The sequence below is a fragment of the Lycium barbarum genome, chromosome 4 (genome assembly GCF_019175385.1).
Source record: "Lycium barbarum isolate Lr01 chromosome 4, ASM1917538v2, whole genome shotgun sequence".
NCBI classification, from domain to species: Eukaryota; Viridiplantae; Streptophyta; class Magnoliopsida; order Solanales; family Solanaceae; genus Lycium; species Lycium barbarum.
The window spans coordinates 99,920,509-99,941,892 of NC_083340.1; positions in this window are offsets into that span (position 1 = coordinate 99,920,509).

The following is a 21,384-nucleotide window of genomic DNA, read 5'->3' on the forward strand; positions in this document are numbered from 1 at the left end:
ACGAAATGAATCGGAACAACTTCAGTAAAACTTTCGGACCCGATTTTAGCCTATATTGTAGGAGGCATATCTCCTAGCATATGAGGAGTTTTAAGGTGTTTCAAAAGCCTAAAATTAAGTTCATCGAGTCTAGTTTCCAACGCAACAAACCGCTCATCAAAATGATATCGGGATAAGGAGATATGGACGATTCAATTTGGGCTGGCAGGGCAGCAAGTTTGGACCCGACCCAAACACTCATATTTCGGCCCATGAGGCCCATTAAACTTAATATATAAGCCACCACTTTTCCCTATATCACTTCACACGACTTAAACAGATCCAAGAACCCTTATTTTCTCTCCCAAACCCCCTTTCTAATTGAGCCATCATATAAGTTAAATCCTAGACCCTTGACATGATATTAGTTAAAGAGAAGTTGTAGCCTAAGTTTTCCTTGTGTTGTAAGCAAGAAGCTGGAAAGAGGAACAAGATTCTTGAAGATTCTGATTGTTAAAGGTAATTTCAACCTCCTACTCATGTTATTAATTTGGATTAAAGGTTTAATATGGTGTATACATGGAGGAAACGTTGATATACAAGCGATATATGGACTTAGATGTTATCGTAAGTTAGGGACTGTTGTTGTTGAAGTTGAAGTGGGCTGTGTGCTATAAACTTAGGTGAAATGATGCTTAATATTCTTGTACATGTATTGGAAATGGATTGAATGTGTTGTAGTATGGATAAATGAATGAAAATCATGAAGTTGCTGTAGTTGTGTTGAAGCCGTGTGAGGGGGCTGTTTTAGAGGAATTTGTGGACTGTTTTGTGTCACATTTTGATTGTTGTTGTTATGGACATTGTGGTGTATTGTGTGCATGTTGAATATGTGAATTAAGGTGTTAAAGAAATGAATTATGTTGAAGCATATAAGCAGTCCAAAACAGTGGACTGTTTTAGTGCTAGAGGTGAATTTGTATGTGTTGAGTGTTGATTGTTGTTGTGAACGTTTAGTGAAAGTGAAGTGCAATGATTCAGGTCGAAATTGGAATGAATTGTGGGCTGTTATAAGAATGTAAATGATGCTAAAACAGTTCCAAGGATCATGAAAGTAATGTCATTAAACATGTTGTTGTCGTTGTAAGGTTTTAGTGTCGACAATGTAGCTATTTGCGTACGAATTTGGTGATATATTTATCTTGTGACTGCTGGTCGTATTTTACTGAAATTATATGAAATGAAGACATGAAATAATGTGTAAGAATCATATGTGGTTTGCTTGGTATGTTCGTAAACGTTTGCAAGAATTCCGGGCACCTTTATGTTGTTGGTTAGGGACTGTTTTGGGCGTGTTGATTGGTTAGGGACTGTTTTGGGCGTGTTGTGGTTAGGAACTGTTTTGGACATGTTGTATTCTTTAAATTGGAAATACTAATGATAGTTAAGAATATATATTGTATTTACGTTGTTTGGGTTGTTGTAAAGTTGTTACACGAAAACGTTAAGGCTACGGATTATTAGGAGTAACTTGAGAATGTAGTAGCCGTATGTGAATCGTTATGGAATGTTGTGAATGTGGGCTATTTGGAATGTTATGTGGGCTGTCCGGATTGGTATTGAACATATGATTATTGATGTTGGGGTGGTTGTATGTAGTTGATTTGAATGCGAACGAAACGTCGTCTAAATGTTTGAAAGGGATTGTTGACGTTAAAGTACGTATTGAATTCCCTCGTAGACTAATTGTAGCTCTTGATGTCTTGATATAGGATAAGTGTTTTTGGGCAGCAAGTACAAGTTATAATACGACTAAACGCTAAAGGTATGTAAAGCTTATTCCTTCTTTTCTTGGCATGTCCTAGACGTAAGTATGAAATGATATGAACCTTGGGGTAAATTCTATTCTCTAGTTCCATGCATGACTTATGATTCTATATTTCCTTAATGCTATTGTCACGAGCCTACTACATGATTGACTAATGAATGATGTATAGAAGTTCCTACTCTTAAAAGAATGGCATGAATAGAAGTATACTTGATTTTCAAAAGCTACATCATGAAAATTGATACATGTACATGAAAGCTGAAACGTTCCTTGCTATGGCTTATAATGAGAGTTGAAAAGAATTGAATATGATTATTATCCCAATACTTTAGAGCTGGTTAGTTGCTTATCTATTGAGTCTCAAAAGATGCATTTCATATATGTGGTTGCTTATTATTCTGCTCGTGCTTATCGCTATATCCTTCACTGAGTCCCGGGCCAGGACACGTTCTCGTGCGCACATCTACTATATTATTACCGAGTCCCTCATTAAAGGGCCGGGACACGTATATGTTTATGTTTATGATGCTATGACTATATTCACCGAGTCCCTCACTAGAGGGCCGGGACACGTTATATATATATGATGATATGATGATGTGATGATATGATGATATGGAGATGGTGGCCAGGAGGGCATATATATTCCTTATTACCGAGTCCCTTACGAAAGGGCCGGGACACGTCTATGTGCATGTTTATGATACTATGATTTTAATTACCGAGCCCCTCACTAGAGGGCCAGGACACGTATACATGTTATATACAGAATGATTATGCAACTTTGATTACAAAACACTATATTGACATTGATATGAGAATGATACAGATGAAATATGTTCAAAGGCAAGTCTTTATGAAATTCTGTTAGTTGCATTGAGTCCTATACATCTTATCTCAGTATGAGTCTATCACTATGTTTCATGCTTTACATGCTCAGTACATATTCCGTACTGACCCCCTTTCTTTGGGGGGCTGCGTTCATGCCCGCAGGTACAGACGTTCATTTCGGAGATCCGCCAGCTTAGGACACTTATTCAGCTATTTTGACTGCTCCTTTGTTCCGGAGCCTAGCTTGTGGTATAACTCCCTTATGTTGAATTCATATGAGTTTATTTGGGTACGGCGGGGCCCTGTCCCACCATATGATACGGTCATTACTCTTAGAGGTCTGTGGACATTTGTGTGGGTCTGTTTATGGTTGTTGACGCGTTTTATGATTATCACATATGTTTGGGGCGTACCCATTCGTAATGGCAGCCTTGTCGGCTTGCATATATATGTATGTTTGGTATGTTGCATATCGTGGCAGCCTTGTCGGCTTGCGTAGGAATATATATATGTTGTTGTTTAAAAATTTTAATTATTCAGGAGACAGGTGCCTACGACATACAAAAAAAAATATTTTGACAGCTTTAAAAAAACACCATACCTTTTTATACAAATAAGTTCATGACATACTAGTTATAAATGATTATAGTTAACAAGTGACATGAGTGTCCAATTCGGGCACTAGTCACGGCCTACGGGGTTGGGTCGTGACAGTAGCGGGCTGTGTATACACAATATACATGCGATATACATATCAATTATGTATATCCAAGGTATATCATGCATATATCAGAACCCTTAAGTCCTGTGGACTGTACATAAAATGAATAATGGGATAGAACCTCGTTCTGGCTTCAATACTTAGCCTAGTCTTAATTTTGGAGGAAATTGGGCCTGACCCATTTCAGCTTTTATCATAGAAGTCCATAAAATTCACTTAGCTAAAACAAGAAATGAAAGAAGGGTTCGGGTAAGCCTATTAAAGTGAACACTTGGACTGCCAGGCTCATTTTCTTGAAGTCGAATGTTATGTGCCCTCATACGTATATGTATATATTTTATGTTGTGATAAGTTCAGTAGTGTTTGTTCTAACCTATTTCCTTTTATCCTTCCTCCTCCCCACCTTATGGCCACTTGGGCCAGGTCAAACCTTGTATGTTAGGCTATGTCCCAACAGGTCCATTCGTTCACAACACAAATAGTTCGGGCTAAAGGAAAGGGAAGCTAATATCAAACGGGATTGCGCTGAAGGCCCAACCATGGGTAAAAATCATTAACTAAGGGCTTGGTACGCCCCTAGCCTAACTTATCTCTTCATTTATGTGTTTATATTACAAATGTTGTATTAATGTCCTTATAAAAGAATACCTGTATTTAGTGGAATCCTTTGGTTATGAACTAGTCATTTCAGGTGTCACGACTCAAATCAATGAGTCATGACGGGTGCCTGATCTCTAGTGACCAACCGACCCTATACTCGTATTAAATAACAAGGGCCCATAAATAGCTCAAACCAAATTTATACTGACTCATGAAAGGATGTCATCATGAACTCTGCATAACCTGTACATATATAAGATGGAAAGAGCGATGCAAGCCGATTAGGCCGCTACATATGTAGTATAACAAAATAAGAGCCATCAAGGCTACATAACATCCCAACTATGTACAATTGTCTACAGACCTCTAATGGAGTACAAGCTGTAGAGATGACGGGACAGGGCTCCCGTCATACCCATATATGCATATACATCCCATAATAACATACCAAAATAGACCGCAGCTCCGGATCGAGTGGAGCGCACCGACTACAGCTGAGGGGAAGTCCTACTGGGCTGGATCGTCTCTCGGTCTATCTAAACCTGCAGGTATGAACGTAGATCCCCGAGCAATAGGGGAGTCAGTACGGATAATGTATGAGTATGTAAGGCATAGAAGTAATATAAACATCAGAATCATGAACTGAATCTCAACTCAAAATCAACTGACTGTCTTTATGCATCTGTATGATTGGGTATCTAGAAGTATTTGCATAAATCTGTATACTGACAATGCCTCTCTGGGCGCATAACAAGAATGCTCTCAATGATAATGATGTTCATGTATAAATATACTGGTCATAAGGCTGAGGAACGTTCAACCCGATCCATTATATATATATATGCAGGTCATAGTGCTGGGGAACGTTCAGCCCGATCCATTATTTCATACCCCTTCGGCCTCTCTGCAGCGATCATCATTATCATCATATACATTGCAGGTGGAACGTGCAACCCGATCCCTATAACGTCATCATGGTGCACCAGCTGATTAGGTGGTAGTGCGTATATAACGCCTATCCCTTTCCCCATACCCTATATACATATAATATATGCGTATATAACGCCTTCTGGTCACGGGTCAATATGCATATGAATATGAATGCAATGCTTAAATGAAATGAATACATAGAACTCTCGGAATAATATGATGTCACACTAAATCTGGTGGACAACTGCTGAGCTAACATTAATAATACATGAAATATTAGGACCCATGAATAGAAGGAAGATAAACAGGGGTAAAGGATCAACAAAGACTGAAGTATTCCTAATACTTCTAAGAGTAGAGTAATATGGAAGCTCGTTTACTCGCTTGTTCGTTCATATCATTGGATAATTGCAAAAATGAAAGAAGGCACAGTCTTAACATACCTTTCCGGCTGCCTTAACTTTAACTACTTAACGCTTGTCCTCCCAAGCTCGTAAATCTGTATTCAAGAAAATTATACTATTGTTAGGCTTATCATCATATACTTGTCTTAAGCCTTCAAATGAAATCTATGCAGAATCTGCCGAAATTCGGGCGACATCTCCCCTGTTTATATCGCTAACCGAAATCACAATACCAACAACCAACAACAACAAAAACAACATCATTATCAACACCAATATACACCATAAAACATCGCACACGATGTTCACCCGATTTCTCAACCAATTTATCTATCATACGATGATTTAATAACTCTATCTTCGTAAATAAACTTAAATAAATATCAATAAAGAGATATTCATACCTTGATCTCTTTATAACCGCAATATCTTCAATATCCCCTTGATTTCAAACCAATATTTACCGCAATACGATATTATAATCGCAACTATACGTTGTCCGAACCTGAATCCGGTGATTATACTTGATTTGGGCTAAAATTTGATGATTGGAGGTTGAGAAAATTTTCCAGAAGTTTGGAGGAGTTTTTGGGGTGTTTGGATGAAAAAATAGGGGGTAAGCCCCCTTATATAATGTTCCAGAGTCTGCCTAGACCGACTCAAAAATTTCTCATCGCGATCGCGTTGCCTTATGGCGTGTTTGTGCTGAGTTGTTGGGTTTTCCTCTGCGCGTTCGCGCCACCTTTTGGCGCGTTCATGCATGGTTAATTTCCTACTCTGACAGCCCATCTCATAATGCTCATAACGTTTAATTACAATGTATGATCGATGCAAGGTTTGTTGCGTTGGAAACTATACTTCATGAACTTCATTTTAGGCTTTTACTTTACCTCAAAACTCTTTGTATGCTAAAAGGTATTATTTTCCCTAATTGGACCAAAATTATCGTACGAAATCTTTAAACCCTTATAATCATACAAGATAGGCACATACAATATCATATATCCTCGACAGTAACTCCAGTGTCTAGAATTAAAACAATTAACAGCTAATGGACCTCAACGTCCAAAACTATAAGGTGTAATATCCTCCCCCCGTAGAAACATTGGTCCGGGAATGTTAAAAATCGTAGGGATTCTACGAAAATTTTGTCAGATTTTCCCCAGTAACTATACCACTACCATCCTGCATAGCAACCCAAAATAATTCCGCACAGGGCCACATGATAAAATATAAAACAATATGGCCTCACAGGACCAATCACAATAACATTAAATAAATCCAATACCTGGGGATGATGATGTCTCAAACTGGGCCTCCTGGGACAACGGAAAAAAGTGTCGGTACCTAGTCTTCATCTCCTCTTCCGCCTACCAAGTTATCTCCCCAACGTTATTATTTCTCCAGAGTACTTTAACAGACACCACATGTCACGACCTGACTAGGGGGGGCAATGATGGGTACCTGGAGCTGACTACCGAGCACCACTCATTAGGCTATTCATTATACTCAACCGAAACATACATAAACCCCAAAGCTATACATAGATGTACATAAGCCCGTACGGCTACAAATAAAGATATACAAAAATTTACACTGACATTATCATGGGACACAATTTACCCACGTACATATCTATGAGCCTCTACTAGAGTACTTGACATAAGGACGGGACATGACCCCATCGTGCCCAAATATGTACACAAAATAATGTATCAAAATGACACCTCCGGAATAATGGAGTGCTCCTGAAAACCTGTTGATCAGCTCCTATGAATCTGGGTCACCACCTTGTCTACCTGTGGGCATGAACACAGCGTCCAAAAAGAAAGGACGTCAGTACGAACATTGTACTGGGTATGTACGGCATAAACAACAATAATACATCGATGAAATAAGGAGACATCAAGTAAGGAACAACCTATAACTGACTGTCACTTAAGACGGTATAATGCATGCTAACTTACTTCACAAACATCATCATATCACGTATGCATATATCAGCTGCCCGACCATATAGGTACGGTGTAATCATCGTTAGCCCACGTCCAGGCCTCCCGCTTCCGGGGTAAACATCCCATGCCGCCCACTAGTGGTGTCTGCTCATGCCCTCTAGACATGGTGTATATGCCGTCTGCCTTAGCGGTGTCTGCCCGACCATATAGGCGTGGTGTAATATTATCATCGTATACTTATCATAATGCATGCATAAGAACTCAAATATAACTATAACTCTATCGGGGTGACATAAGGTCGAGAACCTCCGATTCCATTATGGCATAATCATGAGCATCCTACCTCACCTTGAAGGAACTAACATTATAAGGTGAGTGTAACAATAATGTGCAACATCAAAGAATCATATAAGGATAGTGTATAGTTGGCAAATACAAAGGCATCAAGGTATGTAAGGCTAGCCCTTTTTTTTTCTAAGGCATGATTCCTACTACATGGTTCCCTTTATGTTCCCATGACTTTCTTACATCCCGAAACTATGAGTCTACGTTACAAGGAGCTTCACATGAGATGAAGATATGAAATGTATTATAAATATAATGATGGTGATGATGAGTCCAAGCTCTATATTCTGCCCTCTTCCACATTTAAGCTCTATATTCTGCCCTCTTCAATAATCCAAGTCTTTCAACCCCTCAATATTCCAATAAGCATGAGATGATCATAAAACTTACCGTTGATTGTGTAGGAATGAGTTTTGGATGGAAATGCTCCACACGAAGAAAACCCTAGTTCCTCTTCCAAAGAATTTCTTGACTTCTAAGTACAATGTTCTAGAGACTTCTAAGTACAATGTTCTAGGAATGAGTTTTGGATGGAAATTTCCCTTATATTTTTGTATATGAAATGTGTGGAATGTTCTAGAGACTTGGAGAGAAGTGGAGAAGAGAAAGAATGAGAAAATAAAAGTGGGAACACATTTATATACTTGAAAATAACTCAGTCCGTTGGGACTTATACGGACACTTATACGGTCTTTATATACTTGAAAATAGCTCAGCCCGTCGGGACTCCGTATAACAATATAGGGACACTTATACGGTCCGTATAAGTGACCGTGGTTCACCATCATGGAAAACATCCTTCCTGTTGGGTTATATGGACCCTTATACGGACTGTATAAGTGGTCGTATAGCTCCACTTTTCTGAGATTAATTCCGTCGTTTCGTTTGATCTCCAATCCTTATGGAACCTTCTTAGCACTTGTTTAACACTTCATTATCAATCTAAGGAGCATTATAACTTTTTCTCAAGACCTAATTAAATCATCATTAGCTCGGTACTTTACAAAACTCTTCCGAAACACAACATATACTTCGCCTTTCTTAATGAACTTTCTCCTCTTGCTTCAAACGTCTTTGGAATCTTAATTAGAACTATATATTACTACTTATTACTTGCAGGGACATCACATACACCTCACCCTGTGTTAGTCTATCCATCCCATGACGACATGAAATTTTTTCGAGTTGTAACATTCTTCCCCTCTTTAAAAACATTCGTCCTCGAATGTTAAGCCCTTGGGAATTCTACAAAAATTTTGCCAGAGTTTCCCCTGTAATATAGCGCTACCATCCTATCACAACGGCCCATTATAGCAATGTCTCACAGGGCTACAACACAATAGCTATAAACTATGGCCATACATGACCAAAAACATAAAAAGAAAGCATACATACCTCATAATATTGATGTCTCATCTTGGATCTCTTCCGGGGTTGAAAACAAGTGTGGGTACTTGGACTTCATGTTTTCTGCCACTTCCCAAATCATTTCTTCTCGGTTATTATTTCTCCATAAGACATTGACTGAAGCTACTTCTTTGTTTCTAAGTCTCTGTACTTGCCTATCTAGTATAGCAATGGGTATCTCTTCATAATCCAACCTTTCTGTAACTTGAACATCATCTACTGGAACAATCCTAGTAGGACCTCTGACACACTTACGGAGCATTGATACATGAAAAACTGGATGGACTGGTTCAAGTTATGAGGGTAAGTCCAGTTCATATGCTGCTTGTCCTATCTTGCGGAAAATCTTGTAAGGTCCAATATATCGAGGACATAACTTTACTTTCTTGCCAAACCTCATCACGCCTTTCATCAGTGATACCTTTAAAAATACCCAATCATCAACTTAAAATTCTAAGTCTTGCCGACGGTTGTCCGCATAAGATTTCTTGTGACTTTGGGCTGTCATCAATCTATCTCGGATAACCTTGACCTTTTCCACCGCTTTTTGAATCAACTCAGGGCCTATTAGCTATACCTCTCCTACTTCAAACCACCCAATTGGGGATCTACACTTCCTTCCATATAGAGCTTCATACGGGGCCATCTGAATACTAGAATGATAGCTGTAGTTGTATGCAAACTCAATAAGAGGTAAGTGGTCATCCTTGCTACCGCCGAAATCTAGCACACATGCCCGTACCATAGCTTCCAAGGTCTGAATAGTGCGTTCGGCTTGCCCATTAGTCTGTGGATGAAATGCTGTGCTAAGCCTTACCTGGGTACCCAAACCTTCTTGGAAAGACTTCCAAAATTTAGCTGTAAATTGTGATTTTCTATCAGTAATAATGGATATCGGGACACCATGAAGTCGCACAATCTACTTAAGGTACAACCTTGCATAATCTTCTGCCGAATATGTGGTTCTGACTGGAAAAAAATGAGCTGATTTCGTGAGTCTGTCCACGATCACCCATATTAAGTCATACTTGCTTCGGGAACAGGGTAGCCCTACAATGAAATCAATGTTGATCACTTCCTATTTCCAGGTTGGAATCTCCATAACTTGCAATAATCCTCCAGGCTTTTGATGCTCGATTTTCACTTGTTGGCAATTTGGACATTGAGCTACAAATTCCGCTATGTCCTTCTTCATTCTATCCCACCAATACATTAACTTGAGATCGTGGTACATCTTTGTCGCTCTTGGGTGAATAGAATACCGAGATAAATGAGCTCCTTCTAGAATCCGACGACGTATTCCCGTCACATTCGGAACGCATAGCCTGTCTCGGTACCTAAGAACTCCATTTGTAGAAACTTGAAATGGCGACTTCTCTTTCTCATGAAGTGTATCTCTATGGTGACTCAACTGAGGATATTCATATTGACGATCCTTCACTTCCACATCTAAGGAGGAAACAGCTGGGTTATGAATACCAATTCCTGCATTGCCTGAATCAATTAGAGAATTCTGAGGCTGGCTAGCTGGTGGATCTCACAGACTAATTATTTCTTATCCGGAGGAACCTCACATAGGCTACCCATTGATTTGCGGCTAAGTGCATCAGCCATTACATTCGCCTTCCCAGGATGGTATAAAGTACTCACATCATAATCTTTCAATAATTCCAACCACCGTATCTGTCGAAGATTCAACTCCTTTTGTTGGAAAATATACTGGAGACTCTTGTCATCTGTATAAATATCAACATGTACACCATACAAGTAGTGTCTCCACATCTTTAGTGCATGGATAACCACAGCCAACTCAAGGTCATGGGTCGGATAATTCTTTTCATGTTTCTACAACTGCCTTGAAGCATAGGCAATGACTTTACCATGCTGTATAAACACACATCCTAGCCCAACACCAGAGGTATCACAATATACAACATAACCATCTGGCCCTTCTAGAGTGTAATGACTGGGGCTGAAGTTAATCTATCCTTCAATTCTTGGAAACTGCGTTCACAAGCATCAGTCTATTGGAATCTTACTGACTTCTGAGTTAGCTTTGTCAATGGTGCTGAAATAGAGGAAAACCTTTCCACAAATCTTCTATAGTAACCTGCCAATCCCGGAAAACTACGAACTTCTGTAGGCGTTGTAGGCCTTTGCCAAGTCTTCACAGCCTCAATTTTTCTGAGTATCCATTCGAATGCCATCAGCTGAAATAATATGGCCCAGAAAAGTCACAGAATTCAGCCAAAATTCGCAGTTTGAAAATATTGCATACAATTCACGAGTACGAAGAATCCCAAGGACAATGCATAAATGGTCTGCATGTTCTAATTCTGTCCGAGAGTATACTAGAATGTCATCAATGAACACTATTACGAACAAATCTAACAGAGGCCTGAACACATTATTCATCAGATTCATAAACACTGCCGGAGCATTAGTCAACCCAAATGACATTACCCGAAATTCATAGTGGCCATATCTCGTTCAGAAAGCAGTTTTAGGAATATCTTCTTCTCTGACTCTCACTTGATGATAGCCTGACCTCAGATCTATTTTGGAAAACCATTTGGCACCCTGTAATTGGTCAAGCAAATCATCGATTCTCGGGAGAGGATATTTATTCATTGTCGTCACCTTGTTCAGTTGCCTATAATCAATGCACATCCGTAGGGAACCATCTTCCTTCCTCACAAATAGGACAGGTGCTCCCCACAGTGATGAACTGGGCCTAATAAATCTCTTCTCAAGCAAATCCTTCAGTTGTGCCTTTAGCTCTTTCAATTCTGTAGGAGCCATTCGGTAAGGTGGAATAGAAATAGGTTTGGTGTCCGGCAACACATCAATAGCAAAATCAATCTCTCTTTCCGGGGGAAGGCCTGGAAGTTCATCTGGAAATACATCCGGAAATTCACTCACTATCGGGACGAATTGAAAAGTCTGTAACTTGGCTTCAGTGTCATGAACTAGGACTAGGTGATAAATATAGCCTTTAGCTATCATCTTGCTCACCTTAAGGTAGGAAATAAACCCACCTCTTGGAGACGCTATATTACCTTTCCATTCAAGCACGGGCTCTCTCGAAAATTGAAATCGAACTACTTTCATTCGGCAATCAACATTGGCATAACATGAGGAAAACCAATCCATACCCATAATTACATCAAAATCTAACATTTCCAGCTCAACTAAATCAACTTTAGTCTGACGATCACATACCACAATTATAAAATTCTTGTATACTTGTCTAGTTACTACGAGATCAACAACCGGAGTAGATACCTCAAAAGGTTTAATTGGCTCGGATTTCACCCCAATACGACCAGCAACATAAGGAGTAATATAAGACAACGTGGAACCCAGATCTGTCAATGCATAAATGTCATAAGAAAATATGGATAATATCCGGGGAGGACTCAAGATCCTGACGTCCGGCTAAAGCATAAATGCGGGGTTGGGTGCCATCCGAATTGGATGCTACTCCCCTGCCCCTACCACGACCTGCTGGAATCTGGGGAGTCTGCCCTACCGGGCGCAAAGTCGAAGACGAACCAGCTGCTGATCCTGTGGGCTGAACCCCAACTCTACCACTCATCGATGGACAGTCTCGCATCATGTGCCCAACCTGACCACAGGCATAGCAAGCATCTGAACCTCGGCGACACAGACCAGAATGTAATCTACCGCACTGGCTGCATCGTGGTACCGGTGGTCTCCGCTGACTAGGATCACCTCCAAACTGGGAAACCCCGAGACTCTTGAACTCTGACCCTGTTCTGAATTAATGGGGCGGTAAAATCTCCTGCCTGCAAACCGAGGAGGTGCACTAGTAACTGATTGGCCTGAATATCTAGAATATGACTGCCTTGATCCCCCTCTATAGTCGCTACCGGCACCAACTGATCTGGCCCTCTTACTCTGCCCTCTGTCAATATCGCGCTTACCCCCTTGCAAATGTTTCTGCTGTTCTAAGTTCTGGGCATAGGCTTGAATACGGGAAATATCCATCCCCTCTTGCAATGAAGCTGTCAAGCAATCTTTAAACAAATGTAGCCCAAAGCCACTCACAAATTAGTGCACTCTACCTCCCATATGGGCTACCACAGTGGGAGCATACCGGGCCAATGAATTAAAGTGAAGGCTATACTTCCGGGCACTCATATTCCCCCGTTTCAAATTTATGAATCTATCCGCTTTAGCTCGACGGACCTTGTGTGGCAAATAGTGGTGGATGAAAGCATCTACGAATTCTTGCCAAACTGGGGGAGGTGCATTTTCCTTCCTCGAAGATATCCAGTTATTATACCAAAGAATCGCCATATCCCGGAGTCTATAAGATGCTAACTCTACAGATTCAGTATCGGCGGCATGAATAATACTTAACGTTCTCAGCATCTCATCAATAAAACCTTGCGGGTCTTCATCCAGCTTTGACCCGAAATATTCTGGAGGGTTTAAACTCATAAAATCCCGAGCTCGAGTACTAGTCACCCTGTCACTTGGACCCGTACTCTGCCTCTGTGCCTGAGCAGCTACTAACTGTGTCAATAGCTGAATGGCTTCGGTCATTTGTTGACCCGAAGCACCCGGTGGAGGAACTGGAGGCATAGGAGACCTAGCTGAAGACCCCTCTTGTTCTTCTAGATTAAGTAGAGTGTGAGAGGCATTTGATGGAGCCTCATTATAGGATCCACCCTCTTCTTCATTCGTTGGCGGCTCCCTTTCTACCCGCCTTTCCATCGTAGCCTTGCCCTTCTGGGCGGTTGTGGCTTTTATCTTTACCAGCATCACTGAAATCATAACGCACAATTAGGGAGGAGAAAATCTTATAACATGGCTCTATCGCACAATCTAGTAAGAAGAAGAATGGTCATTTTTCCTAAATGCCCTGCAGCCTCTTGTTTATAAGTGTGGTGGGGTGCTTCACACCCATACACGAGACTCTACTGGACACGGCTTGTAGACACACCTTAGGAAGGAACTGCTATGATACCACTTTTGTCATGACCCGACTAGGGGGGGCCATGACGTGTACCCGGAGCTAACTATCGAGCACCACTCATTAGCCTATTCATCATACTCAACCTGAACATACATAAACCCCAAAACTATACATAAATGTACATAAGCCTGTACGTATAAAAAAATTTACACTGACATCATCCCGGGACACAATTTACCCACACGTACGTATCTACGAGCCTCTACTAGAGTACTAGTGTTATATCCGACATTTTTGAATATTCAGAAAAATTCGAGATAACTTGATTTGTAATGAATGAGGCCATATTTGGACCTTACTTGGTATGAATGTGTCGGCTATGATAACGTTGGTGTGGAATTACGAAAGGAGACCAAGGACAAAATTGGAATTTTGGAAACTTGTTCCATGAATTACAATTTATTTAGCCTACAATTGGACTCAAAAAATAAGTTAGAAAATGAGGCCCAAAAGGGTGAGGCCCAACCGGCTATAGGGGGTCCAAACCCATAAGAATTCTTCTTATATTGTTAATTATATATATTGGATAAGCTTGTAAGAAGCTTCAAGAAATAAGGAGAAAGAACAAAAGAAAATAAGAGAAAAAGAAAAAAGAGCTCACGGCCTAGGAGAAAAAGAGAAAGGAGAAAGAAGAAAAAATTCTTGGAGCTTGATTCTTGGTTCAAAAATCCATCCCTTTTGGAATTTCTACTTAGCTCAAGATTCTCTTCAAGGTGATACAATTATTTTGGCAAGAAACTACCAATTGTGGCAAGTGGAAGAGTTGAGAATAGGTAAGAATTTTATCATTTTTAAGCCATGGAATATATGTATATATGTTGTAGTGTGTGGGAATGAATGAAAAACATGAAAATTTTGTGTGTTGTGGTTGTATGTATGTTGGCCGAATATAAGCATATATATTGCATGATTATGGTGACTTGAATTCATGTTGAAATTTAGTTGTAGTGTGGTAGAAATTGTATTAGAAATGAAAGTGGAATGAATTGTGGAAGTTGGAGAAACATAGGTTGTAGCCGTGTGGTGTTGTGTGGTGATGGAATATGAATTTAATCTTGTTAATATGTTAAGTGTGTTATGGTGAAATGAATGGAAAAATAATAGTCTTTGTTGTCATGGAAAAATGGTTACTAAGTTGTTGAAGGAAATTATGCAACCTTGTTATAGCTTATGTAAAAATGGAAATGGAAGTGTTAAGAGGCAAATTATGAGTAATGTTGATGAATTTGGAAGATGGAATGGTATAATGAACTTGTATGTTGAAGGTTAGGAGAATTGGATAAATTGTGGCTTTGATGGAAAGTTTGTAAGTTTGCATATCTTATGTATATCTTGTGAGAATGGTGTGATATGCCTCCAAATCGTGTTGTAATGAATTTGATGGGTAATGAACATCAAATTAATAAGTTTGGTTTGGAAGTGTAAGGTCGGAACGGAAAATGTTAAGTTATGACGGAAAGTTGGCAAATTGTGCCTTATTATGTATTTCGAGCTACTTGTCGTTATTATGAATATTGTTGTTGGGTTGTGTTGATTGTTTGGCTGTGTTTAACTTTTGGGGATGTCATATATACAGAGGAAATGCTGCCGAAATTTCGGTAGGCAAGTATGTGTTAAGTTGGACTATTGAAAAGTTGAAACTAACAAATGGTAAACTTGACCATTTCTAGATTTTGGACGAAATTGAAGTCGACGCCAAGCGAGCGTAAGGCGCTATCGAGGTATGTGAAGCATTTCCCTTTGTTCCTAGGCATGTTCTGGATGTGATAGGCTCGGCCGCGAGCCTTAAGTACGACTCCGTTCCCCGGAATTCGAGACGGAAAACCGCTCCAATTCCTTCAATCCAATTGAAGCTATTTTCTTACAATTGCCTTTAAAATGAATTTTTGTATGAAACTTCCCTAAACGGAGTCGGAACACTTCCAAACGATTACGGATGACCTCATAAGGTCTATTGTCGGTAAATTACATATGTTGCCTCGAGTTGGTCCTAGGCGGGCCCACAACGCCCTATATCTTCTGTAATACTTTAAATACTTCCATTTTGTCCGATTTTCTCAGAAAACAATTGAACTATTATTTTGATTATGATACAACTATTGTTATGAAATTCTTACAAAATGACTTCTGAACATCTGAGAATTCGATTCTGATAACGATCTGTCGTGCCTTCCCAAGTAGAATGTAGGCGCGTACTATGCATACTATCTGGATACTCTGATTTTGGCTCGCCATTTGGCACCCTTCAGTCTGATTGAGTCGGTATGTTAGTCTGTATGTATGTGGTTTCTCATGGATCTGTTCGTGGCTGTCTCAATGCATTCCTTCACTGCGTCCCGGGCCAGGTTCTGTTATCGTGCATATTCCTCTGCATTGTTCACCGCGTCCCTCGGTGTGCGGGCCGGGATCTGTTATATCTATATGATTATGATATATTGATCTGTGTATGGGGATGGCGGCCAGGATGGCATCTGATATGATCTGATCTGATCTGATTCTGTTTGTCCACCGCGTCCCGTACTAAGAGGGCCGGGTTCTGTTACCGCGCCCCCAGACAGGGCCGGAATCTGTATGTCTATATGCATGTGCCATCAATATCTATATAAGCACATGCCTCTGTATGATTCTGTATGATTCTGTATGGTTCAGTATGACTCTGCACTACTCTGCATGCATAATTCTGTCTGTCCGTCTGAATTACGACTATGTCTGTATGTCCGTATGGCTTCTGATTCTATACGTCCGTATGGATTCTGATTCTGTATGTCCGTATGGATTCTGATTCTGCTCGTCTGTCCGGATTATGATTCCGTCGGTCTGTCCGAACCATGATTCTGTTTATCTGTATGGACCACGATTCTGTATGTCTGTCTGGATCATGACTCTGATGTATGGTTCTGTCCGTTATGTTTCTGTCACTCCAGTTCGGACTATGATTGTATCTGTTATGTTTCTGCTTTACATACTCGGTACATTTTTAGTACTGACCCCCGTTCTTCGGGGGTTGCGCTACATGCCCGCAGGTACAGACGCACCAGGTGATATGCCGCCAGCGTAGGTTTCTGACTCTGCTGTTCGAAGAGCTCCTTTGATCCGGAGCGTACACTTTTGGTATATACCTTCTGTTTTCCGTATGTTCTGTATGTGTGGAAATTCTGGGTATGGCGGGGCCCTGTCCCGTCATCTGATTCTGTATGTCTGTAGAGGCCTGTAGATAGATGTGTGGGTTACGGGTTTCGTCTGTATGTTAGCCTTATCGGCTTATCTGTAAATGTCTGCTTGTCCAGGTATATATATATATATGTTTGCGCGCGTGCCGTATCTGTATCGGCCTACTTCTGTAACATCTGTTTGAAAAAAAAAAAAACCTGTATGATACGAAATTCGGTCAGGTAGGTATGTACGGGTACCCAGTTAGGGTACCAGTCGCGGCCCACGGGGTTGGGTCGTGACAACTAGACATAAGGACGGGGACAGGATCCCATCGTGTCCAAATATGTATACAAAATAATGTATAGAAATAGCAGCTCTGGAATAATGGAGTGCTCCTGAAAACCTGTTGATCAGCTCCTATGAATCTGGGCCACCTCCTTGTCTACTTGTGGGCATGAACACAGCGTCAAAAAAGAAAGGACGTCGGTACGAATGTTGTACTGAGTATGTAAGGCATAAACAACAATACTACATCGATGAAATAAGGAGACATCAAGTAAGGAACAGCCTGCAACTGACTATCACTTAAGACTGAATAATGCATGCTAACTTAGTTCATAAACTTCATCATATCATGTATGCATACATAAGCTGTCCGCCCATATAGGTACGGTGTAATCATCATTAGCCCGCGTCCGGGGTAAACATCTTATGCCGCCCACTAGTGGTGTCTGCTCATGCCCTCTAGACATGGTGTATATGCCGCCTGCCTTAGCGGTGTCTGCCCGGCCATATAGGCGCGGTGTAATCTTATCATCGTATACTTATCATAATGCATGCATAAGAACTCAAAGACAACTATAACTCTATTGGGGTGACATAAGGTCGAGAACCTCCGATTCCATTATGGCATAATCATGAGCATCCTACCTCACCTTGAAGGAACTAACATTATAAGGTGAGTGTAACAATAATGAGCAACATCAAAGAATCATATAAGGATCATTTACTTCGTAGGAGTAGCATATCATGAGCTTTAAGATCTATAGACTTGGACTAATCATCATCATCATTATATTTATAATACATTTCTTATCTTAATCTCATGTGAAGCTCCTTGTAACATAGACTTATAGTTTCGGGATGTAAGAAAGTCAGGGGAACATAAAGGGAACCATGTAGTAGGAATCATGCCTTAGAAAAAAAAAGGCTAGCCTTACATACCTTGATGCCTTTCTATTTTCCGACTATACGCTTCCTTCCAAGTTCGTAATTCTACATTCAAAGAAATTCGTGCTAGGATTAGATAGTCGGAAATATACTTAAGCTTAGGCTAAAGCTAATGAAAATCGGACAACATTTCCTTTATTTCTACAACTTCCTCCATATGATATAACAACTTCCAAGTGTCAACAACACACCCGCAATATCATAAACAATAGACTTTATTAAGTTGGCCATTATTCAATTCTTCCAATTTCCTCTCAAAGTCATCCATAACCATGGTGGTCACCCAACATCATATTCATTCTCATATCATGCTTCTCCAAAACTCTTAATATCATTTATAACAAAATTATACTCATAATGTCTCAAGAGTTATGATTCATATCAACTATTATTCAAGAACACCCTCACTTCCACATTTAAGCTCTATAATCTACCCCCTTCCATAATCCAAGTATTTCAACCCCTCAATATTCCAAATAGCCTGAAATGATCATAAACATTACCTTTGATTGTGTAGGAATGAGTTTTGGATGGAAATGCTCCACTTGAAGAAAACCCTAGTTCTTCTTCCAAAGAATTTCTTGACTTCTAGGAACCCTAAGGAGCCTCCTTACACTTGATTCTCTTGGTTTGATGAAGTTGATCCTTGATTTCCCTTTAATTCTTGTATATGAAATGTTTGGAATGTTCTGGAGAATTGGAGAGAAGTGGAGAAGTGAAAGAATGAGAAAATAAAAGTGGGAACACATTTATATACTTGAAAATAATTCAGCCTATCGGGACTTATACGGACACTTATACGGTCCGTATAAGTGACCGTGGTTCACCATCATGGAAAACATTCGTCCTGCTGGGTTATACGGACCCTTATACGGACCGTATAAAGTTATATGGACCGTATAAGTGGTCGTATAACTCCACTTTTCCGAGATTAATTCAGTCGTTTCGTTTGATCTCTAATCCTTATGGAACCTTCTTAGCACTTGTTTAACACTTCATTAGCAATCTAAGAAGCATTATAACTTTTTTTCAAGACCTAATGAAATCATCATTTGCTCGGAACTTTACAAAACTCTTCCGAAACACAACGTATATTTCGCCTTTCTTAACGAACTTTTTCCTCTTGCTTGAAACGTCTTTGGAATCTTAATTAGAATCGTATAGTACTACTTCTTACTTGTAGGGACATCACATACAACTCACCCTGCGTTAGTCTATCCATCCCATGATGATATGAAATTTTTCCGAGGTGTAATACCACATCCTTGGTTCATAGCCGATAGACTTTCCCATCTTATATAGCCACAGGAATTTCCTCATATGATAATTGCTCAATCACCTGGATATCATCTACTGGTACGACTCTTGACGGATCTCCTATGCACTTACGAAACATGGAAACATGGAACACTAGATGTACAGACTCTAAATCAGAAGGTAGCTCTAGCTCATATGCAACCTTACCCACTGTACGAATATTCTATATGGCCCAATGTATCGAGGGCCCAACTTACCCTTCTAGCAAAATCTCATCACTCCCTTCATAGGAGAAACCTTTAAGAAAACCCAATCACCTACCTCAATCTCTAGTTTACGCCGCCGATTATCTGCATAGGATTTCTGTCAAATCTGCGCTGCTAATAACCTTTCTTGAATCACTTTCACTTTGTCAACTACTTGTTGTATTAAGTATGGGCCTACTAATTGATTCTCTCCAACCTCATACCATTCTATAGGTGATCTATATCTCTGCTCGTATAAAGCCTTGTAAGGAGCCATCTGGATACTGGAATGGTAACTTTTATTATATGCAAACTCAATAAGAGGCAAATGATCATCCTCGCTACCTCGGAAGTCAACACATAAGCTCTCAACATGTTTTCAAGTGCCTGTATAGTATGCTCCGCTTGTCCAACTGTCTGCGGATGAAATGCGGTGCTAAGGCTCACCTGAGTCCCTAATCCATTCTGGAATAATTTCCATAAGTTAGCTGTAAATTGCGCTCCTCTATCTGAAATAATGGTTGTAGGAACACCATGAAGTCGTACAATTTCCCTAAGATAAAGCCTTGCATAATACTCAGCTGAATAAGTAGTCGTGATAGGTAAGAAGTGGGATGACTTTGTAAGCCTATCAACTATGACCCATTCCGCTTAGTACGGGGAAACCCTGTAATAAAATCCATATTAATACCCACCCATTTCCATGTCGGAACCTCCATAGCCTGTAACAAACCTCCAGGCTTCTGGTGCTCTATCTTAACTTGCTGACAATTTGGACACTGAGCCACAAATTCTGCTATATCTCTTTTCATACCATCCCACCAATAAACTTTCTTGAGATCATGGTACATTTTTGTTGTTCCCAGATGAATAGAATAGCGAGAATAATGAGCTTCCCCCATAACTTGCTGACGGAGGCCTGCAACCTTAGAAACGCACAATCTACTTTGATACCTGAGTAATCCATATCCTGTGATCACGAAAGGTGTCTTTTCTTTTTGAGGAGCTGTGTCCCGGTAATGAACTAAAACAGGATCTTTGTACTGGTGTTCCTTTATCTCATCCACCAAAGATGACATCACTATATCTTGGACTGTAACTCTTGTATCACCTGAGTCTAACAATCGAACTCCAAGGCTAGCCAACTGACAAACTTCGCGGACAATCTCCCTTTTCTCTGGTCGCACATAATATAGGCTACCCATGGACTTATGACTAAGAGCATCAGCTACTACATTGGCCTTCCCAGGATGGTACAGAATATCAACATCATAATCTTTTAACAACTCTAACTATTGCCTTTGACGTAAGTTCAAGTCCTTCTACTCAAGGATGTACTGAAGACTCCTACAGTCGGTATACATATCAACGTGAACACCATATAAGTAGTGCCGCCACATTTTCAAGGCATGGATCACCGCAGCTAACTCGAGATCGTGAGTTGGATAGTTCTTCTCGTGCTTCTTATGCTATCTAGAAGCATAAGCAACAACC